An 11,799-nucleotide genomic window follows, 5' to 3' on the forward strand; every position below is an offset into this window, starting at 1 on the left:
ATGATCTTTAAGTCTTGGGAGGAGAGGGTGTGATACAGGTTTCCCAGTTCAGAATGAACACTCTGCCGTCAGTCTCTTAGCCTCTGTGCGTTGACCAGTTATGCATCTCTGTGTTGATCACTATCTGTTGCAAGAAGAACCTTCCATGCAAATCCAAGCAAGACAAAAACTTAGTATCGATGGGGGTATTGGCAAGAATTCCAAGCTCTAGCTGAGGATCTTTAAATAATTGATAGCTGCTGGGAGAGGGAAAGTTACTTTACCTTACTAGTGTGTCACCTGGTATGTTGTCCAGACACCAAAGGATACACCCACATGCAAGAGCATTTTGGAAACATAGGTTAGGCTTGATGGGTTTTTAAAAAGACAAATAATAATAGAAGATGTGAAGTTGTAGTGACAGTGGTAGGAATGCGCGGTGGAGGGGAAGGGAGTCTGAAAATGATGAAAATACATCACATGAAATTCCTGAGTCAATAAAAATATTTTTATAAAAATGTCTCTTTCACATGAAAACAGTGTATGCCCTGTAGACTAGCTTCTTTAAACTGTATTTATTTATACTACTTCTTTTTGCTTTTGTTCAGATACCCTTTACTACATCTTAATTTGCTAAAGGTGACAGATTCCTCAGGCTGCAGATTACTTCAACAGGTGGAAGGGGACTGAAGGCCTTAGTCTCCATGCTGAGCACACAGCAGTCACATCTAGAAGGACTATCTGAGAACTAAGCAAACACCAAACCATGAAAAACATAGTGACAAGGAAAAAGCACATGTAATATGGGAATTATCAAAAGGTCTAAGAATACTAAGTTCATTTATATGCAATAAAGTCTCCTCAAAATGTAAGCCTTACACTCGAGATAATTCAACTTCAATTTTCAATAATAAACATTTTTTATATTTTCTTAGAATTCACTGTTTTTAAATTTTTATTTATTTATTTATTTTTAGTTTCTGTGTATAAGTATTTTGCCTGCATGTATGTAAGTGCACTCATGTGTGCAGTGCCCATTGAAGCCAATGTATTTATGTATAAATAATACAGAAAATACTTTTTTATAATCTTTTTAAAAATTTTATTTATTTTTATTTTATGCATATGAGTGTATTGCCTGCATGTATGTGCCGTATGCCTGTATCCTGCAATGCCGCAGAGGTTAAGAACGGTTTGTAGCCGCCATGTGGGTGCTGGGAATCAAACTCGGGCCCTCTGCAAGAGCAGTCAGTGCTCTTAACCACTGAGCCATTTCTCCAGCCCCAATACATAAAATATTTTTAAAATTTATCAAAAGAACGCTGCATGAACTTAGTGGTGGTGGATTTAAATGGCAAATATTAGTGTGACTTTTTGGTTTTCAGCGTATTGAAAGATACAGAAATAAGCAGAGGTCAGCACATTTGCATAGATTTGCATACACTGCTAATGCTCCCTGAGATGGGTCAGGACCAATAACATCCACAACAATAAACATACCCCAGCTCTTGGTTTCTGAACACCATTATGCACTCCAAAGAGCTCATGCTTTTTTCCCCAGAAATGTCTGTTTCCAAAGCCAAGGAAATATGCGAATATCCCTACAATTCACTTTTATGCAGAAAAGCAAGGAACGACAAGACCATGTCAATCTTAAAGGGGCTTCTGTGGGCAAATCTGAAGAAATTTGGATTTCAAAATAATGGAATATAAATAGCTGACAAAACCTAGAAACCATGAGCCCATAATTTCAGAAGTAATTGGACAGGTTAAAATTAAGATCTTAAGTTAATACCTATTACTTAAGAAGGGAACGTGCCTGCTAGCTTAAGGAAAGACAGTGAAGACTATCAGGGGTGCTGCAGATTGGAGCTCTGTGTCACAGAAGAGGATGCAAGGAAAAGGCCATGTCATCACTTCTGCAGAATTCTCACTAAGAAGCAGAGCTTAGTATAATCATGAGCAAGCAAAAGACAGACACACATTGAAGGACATTTGGAAAAATAACTGGCTTCTTCCTTAAAAGCGTCAAAGCTGTGAAGTCAAGGAGGAAAACTGAGCAGCTCTTCCAAAGTGCAGGAGAACAAAGGTTCGTGGAATTGTAGGAAAGACTCTGAAGGAGATCCTTTTGCCATAAAGCAATGATGAAAACAACCAGAACAGGGTGAGACCGACATGCGATGGGAGAGTCTCCGTTTTAATTTCTTGATTTTGATGGTTCGCTGTGATGATGCAAGAAAATGAGAAAATATCCTGCATGCAGGCCAATACTCTATTAAAGAGAAATTTCTAAACTATAGAAAACACAGGAAAAGTTTAAATCATTTTGGCAAATAAAATAGTGCAGCAACTTCACACTAATTACTAGATAGAGAATGAGCTCAGGTCAGCCCTTTCTTTTTCAAAATTAATTAATGTTTTGAGAATTTCATACATAAATACAATGTATTTTCATCAATCCCATCACTCCCTCCCCAACTCCAACACCCATGTCCCCAAATTCCTTTCTCAAATTCATATCCTCTTCTAAAATCATTACACACACACATACACCATGTGCGCGCGCGCACACACACACACACACACACACACACACACACACTGCAACATTGTTAGTGTTGCCCATATGTACATGACTTATGGCTGCCTCATCCCTGAATAAGACTGACTTTTCCTCCCTTAGCAGCTGTCTAAAATCTCTACCTCTTCAAGAAGGCAACAGGGGCAGGGCCTTGTGAGTCCTTCACACATTCAAACTTGAATGGTGACTTGGGTATTCTCTTTTCAGGTCCTGTGCAAGCAACTATATTGCTGAGAGTTCATGGGTACAACATCTCTGTCACATCCAGACACACCAAGTCTATGACCTCATGGCTGTGTTTACAGTACCAGGCACGAGTTCCCTACTACTGAGTGGGCCTTAAGTCCGATCAGACAGCTGTTGGTTACCTCTGAGATATTAGTACCTCTGTTGTACCATTACGAATATCTTGCTGGGTGATTACTATAGTTTGTAGGATTTATAGCTAGGTAGCGCTGTTGATGAATTTTTTCTCCTAGCAGCTTACATGGCAGCTTTCAACATTATGAAAGTTGGATCAATAGGGGGAAGGCTTCCAAGTCAGGACCAGCTTGATTTATTCAAAACCTGTGTCCAAAGTGCATGGTTTCTTCAGCAACAGTCTCTCCCTCAAGTTCTAGCATGCACAACAGCAAAAGCCTGTATTGTTGGGGAAGTCTCTTGGAGACCCCTGATCACCAACTCAGAAGGGAGTTTCCCTCATACAGCACTGGGCTTATTGTTTGATAGTATATGGCTCCTGGGGTTACCATTATCCCCCCGCCATCCTGTGTAGGTTTAAAATAGCATTTCTATGGCTTTTAAGGCATTCTCAGTGTTGTTGACCCACCCCACTTCTCCCTCTGTATTACTCACTCATCCCCTTTCCCATTTATGCCTCTTTCCCTTCCCAGTTTCCCCCTTTCCCCCTTCTCTAGAGCTCTTTCTTTCTCCCTCCTCTAATAGTCCCTTTCTACTTTCCTGGCTTCTGATATTACTAAAAGCTACATACTCAACCTAAAGATTCAGAGCTAGGATGTGCACATAAGAGAGAACGTGTGGCATTTGTCTTTCTGGGTCTGGGTTGCCTCATTCAGTATAATTTTATGATTTTTATTCTTCTTTTCTAACACTATTTTATTGATTGTTGAGAATTTCATGCAATGGATATTGATCATATTTCAGACACGCTCCTCTATCTCTGCTCAGATCCATCCCCACTTCCCTAACCCACCACCCCTACTACATGTTCACTATTATTTTTTTCTGCTGTTGTTTTTAAGTCCTAATAAATCTAATTTATGTGAATTCATGCCCTGAAGTCGGGTCAGCCTACCCAGCATCACACTCTTAAAGAAAACTAACTCTCTCTTTCTTAGCAGCTATCAATTGCCAATAGTTCTTCAACTAGGGCTGGGTCTCTTGATGGCCTTTTCTATCCATGCTGGGCTTTTGTCTGGCTTTGACTTGAGCATGCTCTCACAATCACTGTGGGTTCATATGTATAATTGTCCACATGTCTGAAACATATGGTTTCCTTATAGTCATTCACCACCTCTGGCTCTTATAGTCTTTCTGCCCTGTCTTCCGCAATGATCCCTGAGCTTTGGGAAAAAAAGAATGTGGCATACCTGTCCAATTTAGGACCAGCACTCTGCAGTCTCTTGTTCTCTATAGGTTGAACAGTTATGGGTCTCTGTGTTAATCACTATCTGCTGCAAGAAGAAACTTCTCTTGTGAAAACTGAGACATGCATTAATCTATGGATATAAAAATAAGTCATTAGAAATCAGTTTAATAATATGCTCATTTAGCAGACTGATAGTATGAGAATTTTCTCTATGGCCTTGAACCTGTGTAGACGCAGGTTCTTGGCCCTGATAAGAGCTATGGGTTCCATTATGTGAAGCAGATCTTAAATCCAAGCAAACAGTTGTTGGTTACTACCATAACAATCATGACACAATTGAACCAACAGGCATATCTTGCCAGGCCAGTTTTTATTGTAGTTTGTAGGGTTCACAGCTGGATAAGACTGATGATTTTTTTTTTCAATAACATGTGTAGCAACTTCCAGTACTATATAAGTTAGGCAGTAGGGCTGAAGCTTTGAGGTCAGTACCAGCTTGATTTCTCCATGTTTTATCTACGACTCAGATATGTAGTCTTCAGCAATAGGCTCTTACCCTCAAGTTCTGGGTGAGAGCCAAGAGCAATGGCACCAGCCAGTATTGTTTGAGGGTCTCTGAGAACTCCCTGGTCAACAACTTCAAAAGAAGGAGCCTGTTCCTGACATCCAGCTTTTTATTTGTTAGCCTGTGATGTCTGTTAGAGAATTTGAGATTACTTCAGACTATTTTAGCATTCTAATAAAAGATCTCTGTATTTTAGATAAATATTAACATTTAGTTCTTTTCCTTATCTAAGGAAGCCAAATTTTGTGTTCAGATATCAGAAATAGCTCATAAACAGAGCTCTAAAAGGGTTCTTTGGGGTTTTGTTGCTGTTATGGTTTATTGATGTTTACACCAAAGACAGAAAAAAGCAGAATTCAAGGTGAGTGTGCATCTTCTTTTTGCTAGCTGTAAGATGGTATTTGGTCATCAAAGAATAACTTTCTGCTTCTTATGTAAAATCACATCCATATATATGTCTAGTGTTTCCTGAATATGTTAAATATGGACAGTGTTCATTGCACAGTGACAGTAGTCATCACAGAAAACTCTTAAATGGTTTTCACTGTTTATCGGACGTTATTCTGATTACATGAGATTAAAACTTATTAACCCATTTTATTCACATAAGAAATTTTAAAGAAAATGAGGAATCTGAGTTTTTTCTTATAAGTAAAATCTCACAAACTGAACTAAGTCAAAACTAAATTATGAAAATGGTTTAATTCATTATTTCAATGATACTATTATAACAAGGATTATGCATTGAATTCATTATTGGTGATTACCAAATGATTGTTAACAGAAAAAATCAAATAATTAAACTAATAAGATGACACAGAAACACACTCAAATTCAGCTTTAAATGTAGGTACACATTTCATTAATTAACCCACCCACTCACAGTATAGGTATTTTTTATTCTGTCCCAGAATATGGCTATATGTATCAGAAGAAGGATAACCTTGATAAACAAGAATAAACACAAGTCTAAGCAAGTCATCAGGGAAAAAATAGCTAAAATGTTTTCCTGAAATTGGAAAAAGATATTTTGAAAGTAAAATAGAATGTTTGAAAGCAAAATATCAAGAAAGAAACAGTATATTGAAACAATCTAAGACTAACTAACCTATTGTCTATTTATCAGAAAGATTTTTATGGTATTATCTCAATGAACCTTTACTTTCAAATACCAGTAATTCAGGTGTGATATGACTTCCTACCTGTGAAACAAAGGAGAAATGTTCAACTCTCAGTGTGAGCTGCCACCAACCACAAGAGTTAACATAAAACAATAGTCAAAAATCAAGAAAGGTGAAATGTTTTGATTTTGAAGTACAGGTAAGTTGTTTTCCAGGAGTGGTTATTAGACATGTTACTAGTAATGCCTGGAGTATCATGGCGGGTACAGAGTCTAAGGAATGGTATCCAATAGTCTGACTGCATCCAAAGTAAAAATGACAAATTTCAAGAGAGTTAAAAAAAAAATCTTACCTATTTTGCTATAATGAAAATGTATTTTAAAGTAAACTAGATCCAGTGAGGTAATTAAGATAATGAGTGTACCTGCCATTGTCCAGTACTTAATAGTTCAATAGTCACTAATTCAACTAATATCTATATGAAAATTCACAGACTTAGTCTTTCAGATATACTATGGTATAGAATGGGAAATAATTGATAGGAAATTAAGACCCAGATAGATTCACTATCTTCTCCAAAGTCATATGAACAATTGGCAGAATCCAAACATAAATTCAAGAAGCATGAGTTTAGAACATGTCCTTTTGATCTAGTTCTGTTAGGGAAAAAAAGATTGAATGGAAATGTTGTTGATGAAATACAGAGTACCTCAAATTACTCTAGCAAAATGCTGGGTAGCTACTAAGTCAGCAAGAACTATTTGTTGGATTAATGATTAGTTAAGTTTCTAGCTATTTCTATTACTTGTGCCCCAACAACTTTAAAGATTCTATTCTGTCTACTTGGAGCATTTTCCCATAATTGTTTTTTAAGACAGCTGTCTTTCAACATTTGGGTATCATTGGTACTGATTTTACCAAAGTGATAACAGCTTAATAGGATTCTTTAACTGTATCATAGGAAACCATGTCTTTGATTTAACCATTTAAAATCTTTTTTAAAAAGCACAGAATAAAAAATGCCAAATATCTAAACTGTAACATAGATGTTCAACATATTTTGTTTAATTTTTTGATATTTTAATATTAATAGAAAATTCCTAGGCTGGTTTCCATGCTTAATAACAAACACTATTATCATTTCAAGATAATGCATATTAAGGATTCAGCTATATTGTTGTTTTGTGTGATGGATGCATATCTAAGATTACAGAGAACATCTGTCTGGGAGATGCCCAGCCCTAAGTGACAAATCTACACTGGAACCTTTACAATACATCCCTCATCTCTCGCCAACAAAGCTGCCTCATACAACAGATTGAGATGACCACAGAAGGCCATAACTGACCAAGTTGTAGAGAATAAGAGATTACAGAATACATGTGCCCGGATTGGACTCCTATATTAAACCTTATCCATGCATAGCTCAGGGACCACTGCAGAAGAGAGGACAGAAAGGCCGTAAGAGTTAGGATTGGTATATGAACATAAGAAAACAGAGGCATTCAAGTCTCTGGGAACTTGCTCGTATAAACTTGCAACAACTGTGACAGCATGCACAAGACCCATGCTGACTTAATCAGACAAAAAAAAAAAAAAAAAAGCATAGAATTGGAGAAACTAGCAGCAGGCCCCAACCTTACCTGAGGAACTATTGGGAACTTATTACTGTAGGATGAGAGAGAGTTGATCTTCTTTAAGGGAGTGACTCTAAATAGGCTGACTAGACTCGAGTGAATGAGCTTGAACTGAGGGACATCTGGGTACAATTTTTTGAATGGACAGGCCCTAACATATATGACAGAATACATGAAGTCCAGTGAGGGGCACTATGGACGGTAAGGATCAGGGAGGGGTATAAATTTGAGTAAGATCTATTATATGAAATGCACAAAAACTCAATAAAATGTAGATTAAAAATTAAGTTCAAGAAAAATAAACCATTTTTGAACTGTGTTGCACTTACCATGGGAACCCAAGTTGTCACTTAACAAACAAATCCAGAAACCTGATTGAGGAATAAGCCTGAGTTTTGATAATAACAAAATAATGTGTGCTGCTTTGTGGGAAGGAATTTTTAAAGTACACCTCAGAGACTAGATGCTGACTCCATAGGAAAGAACGCTTGCCACATAGACATGGGAACCTGGGTTTGAATGCCTGGCACCCACATTAAAAGCTAGGCAAGGCCTTAGCCCTCTTGTAACACTATGGGAGTGGAGACAGGAAGATCCACTGGGGCCTGCTAACTGCTAGCCTAGTTCCAGATTCAATAACAGACTCAGTAAATCGCTCATTGATTAACAGAGGCAGACTCTTTCTCAGAATGAAGAATGATAGAATGCACCCAATGTCCTCTCAATATCTGCAGAAGTCCACCTGCACACATACATCTACATATGGCACACTCACACACCCCCCCACACACACATGAGTATATTATCAGGACATTAATTCATGTTCATGAATCAAGCTAGACAGTGAAAGATATGTATCTCATAATCTCATTTATATGTGGAATCTAAAAGAACTGATCAGATTTAATGGAAGTTCAGAGCCAAAAAGTGGCTACCAGAGGCTTTTGGAACAAGAAGGAAGAAGGTAAGCTGATCAATAGGTATTAAGTTAAGCTAGATAGGAGAAAGAAGTTCTGGTGTGCACAGCAAGGTGAGTAGATATTATGATAATGACTTATACTTCAAAAATGCTATGACAGATTTAAAATGCTTTCAACATAAGGAAAAGATTGGTGTTTTGGAAAATATACATGTTTTCCCTAATTTCAACATTATATAGTATATACATATATCAAAATATCATATGCTATTTAAGTCTGTAACAATGTTTATGTGTTGATTCAAATCAGATTTAAACTAAGCTGTACACTAAATAGATAACTGAATAAGCTGTCATTACTCCCTAAACACTACCATGTCCTTCTTAAGTCATATATAAAATGATGGTACAGATACTAGAATATCTGAAAATGCAGGTCTTTTTCTCTCTTAATCCTGTGTTCATCACTGCATCATTTCCTTACCTGTGTGTACTACAGGCCTTTGAATTACAAATCTTCTATTCTCCTGTTCCATATCTACCATATGCTCTTTCCCATCACAGACTCAGTGCATTTGCTTGTGGTACACAACCATTCCATTTTCTACAATCAACTGAACCATCTTAAGACCCTTCAAAAGCATCAACTGTTAACTTCGGGCAATGTGGAAGCACCTTATTGAGAAAGTCATTTTCATCAAGAAAGAACTTTTGTATATCACTCATTCTTGTTTTTCTTCATTGGTGTTGCAGGATGAGCCTAGGGCTTCACACTAGGCATACCACAATCCCATGTTCATGTCTAGACCAAGAAAGACCTTTCAGTTACCCCCAGATATATCATCATAGGCACTTTCCCTTTTCCAAACACTAGCTTGCCTCCTCTAAGGCTGTATGTATTTTAGGACCTAGATTTGGTCAAAATGGAAAGACTGCCACCTACTGAGTTACACGGAAGTATTTAGAAATTCATCCTGCTCCTGTGGAGGAAATCTGCTTCCTTTTATTTTTTATTTTTTCAAAGTTGTAGACCTTACCCGTTCTAGGCATTTCCAAGAAGGAAAAATGACCAGTCTGGGGATAGTGACTGGCCATGGGGGAGAAATAATTTTTTACAAAAGTCACTTGTTGGGTGATCCAATGAGGTAAGGAATAATTAGATAATTCTCAACTGAACAGGAATTAGCAAAAGTAGAATGGGTTAGTTGACTTCCTTTACTATAATGAAATACCTAAGGTAATCAACGTTAATAAAGCAAAGGTTTTCTGGGGTCAAAGAATGAAGGTGTCAGTTCGTGATGGATCACCCTTACTCTTTTGAGGCCTGTGGCAGAGACCACATATGAGGAACATGTGATGGAAGAAAGCCTTTCACCTCATATCCAGGAAGTGATAGAAAAAAGGGGAAGGGCTCTCTCTGACCCACAGGCCTCTCTCTCTGAGGTAAGTCAATCATGCCTTCCATGCCTTGACTCCCCCAGCCTCATTCATCCTCACATCTCTCATGCTGGGCCCTCATCTCCGGCCCTCACCTCCCTCTGCTTTCCTGGGCCTACACGACCCACAGGCCTCTCTCCCACGTGTAGGCCTCTCTCTTGGGTAAGTCAGTCTCACCCTCCAAGCCTTGACTCCCCCAGCCTCATTCACACTCCCATCTCCCCAATCAGTCCTTCTTCCTAGCCAGGGTCTTGTCCCATTCTTTCTCTTGGAGCCCCAGACACCTGGGGAATCACTACTGCTTCCTGATCCTTTGCATCCAGACAAACTCAGCACCTTCTTGGGTCCCCAGGAGCACATTGGGCCTGGCCCCACCCTCACCTCCCTCTGCTTCCCTGGGCCTGCACAACCCTCCAGCCTCTTTCTTGGTCACAGGGGCTGACCTTCCTCTTCCTGATCCTTTGCATCTAGACCAACTCAGCTCCTCAGTGCAGTCCCCAGAAGTCCTTGGGGCGATTTCCCGGCCCCATCTTCCTTTGCATCTCTGGGTGACATGGCCACCAGCTATCCTAGACCAGAATCTTTCCTGGGCCCGGCTCCCAGGCCAGTCCAACCCCCAAATTCCTGAGGCCAAAATCTTTCCTGGAGGGATCCAGACCTTAGGAGAAAGCCTGAAAACATCGGATCCTCATCTGACTTGGGCCTCTGTGGAAACTCCTGAAGACAAAAAGCAATCTGGCCTCTCCAATATAAAATCAAAAGAGAGAACCTTAAGATTTAAAAAACCAGCTTTTCATACGCAAAAAGTAAACCACAAAGACACATAAAGTTCACAAAAAGTAGACCAAACTGGAAGGCTTGAGTCTCACACAAGAATCAAAAACTACAAAAGAAATTCACATGTCAAAATCACAGAAAAAAAAACAATAACATGAAAACCCAAAATAACATATCCCCATCAAATACCAATAGTCGACTAGAGGAGTACAATGAGAACCCCCTGGAGATAACGCAGGACATGGAACTCAAAACAACAATTATAAACATGATAAAAGAATTCAGTGAATTTAAAGAACACACAAAAAAATAAATCAAAGAACAGAAGGAAGATAGGGATAAACTTCTGAATGAATTCAGAAAAGAGCTAGAAATATTGACGACTACTCAGGCTGAAATGAAGAAGGAAGTGAAACACTCAGTAAGCCAATTAGAAATGACAGGAGAAAGCCTCACCAATAGGATGAATGAAATGGAAAACAGAGTATCAAGACTGGAAGACAAAGTGGACAAACTAGACCACTCAAACAAAGATTATGAAAAATTTAAGAAATCACAAGAATGGAAAATGCAGGAATTGTGTGAAACCACCAAAAGACCAAACTTGCAAATCATAGGCATACAGGAAGGAGAAGAATCCCAAGATAATGTCATGGACCAGATCTTCAACAGAATTGTGGAAGAAAATTTCCCCAAATTAAAGAAAGACATGCCCATACAAATACAAGAAGCATATAGAACACCAAACAGACAGGACCAAAAGAGAAACTCTCCACAGCATATCACAGTAAAAACACGACATGTACAAAACAAAGAGACAATTCTGAAAGCTGCAAAAGAGAAACAACAAATCACATATAAAGGAAAACCCATTCGGATTACAGCTGACTTTTCAGTGCAAACTGTAAAAGCCAGAAGAGCCTGGACCAAAGTATTCCCAGTTTTAAATGATCACACATGCCAACCCAGATTGCTATACCCAGCCAAAATGTCTATTGTAGTCGAAGGAGAAAGAAAAATCTTCCATGACGTAAAGGCTGAAGGAATTCATGTCCACACAAACCAGCCCTTCAGAGAGTTCTGGATGTAATACAAAGAGCTGAAGAAAGGAATGACTATACCCAAGGGGTTGCAGAAAGAAATTCAATGAAGGTACAACTATGGAAAAGTACAG

Source organism: Nannospalax galili, unplaced genomic scaffold (assembly GCF_000622305.1).
Source record: "Nannospalax galili isolate Female #2095 unplaced genomic scaffold, S.galili_v1.0 scaffold667, whole genome shotgun sequence".
In the NCBI taxonomy this organism is placed as follows: domain Eukaryota; kingdom Metazoa; phylum Chordata; class Mammalia; order Rodentia; family Spalacidae; genus Nannospalax; species Nannospalax galili.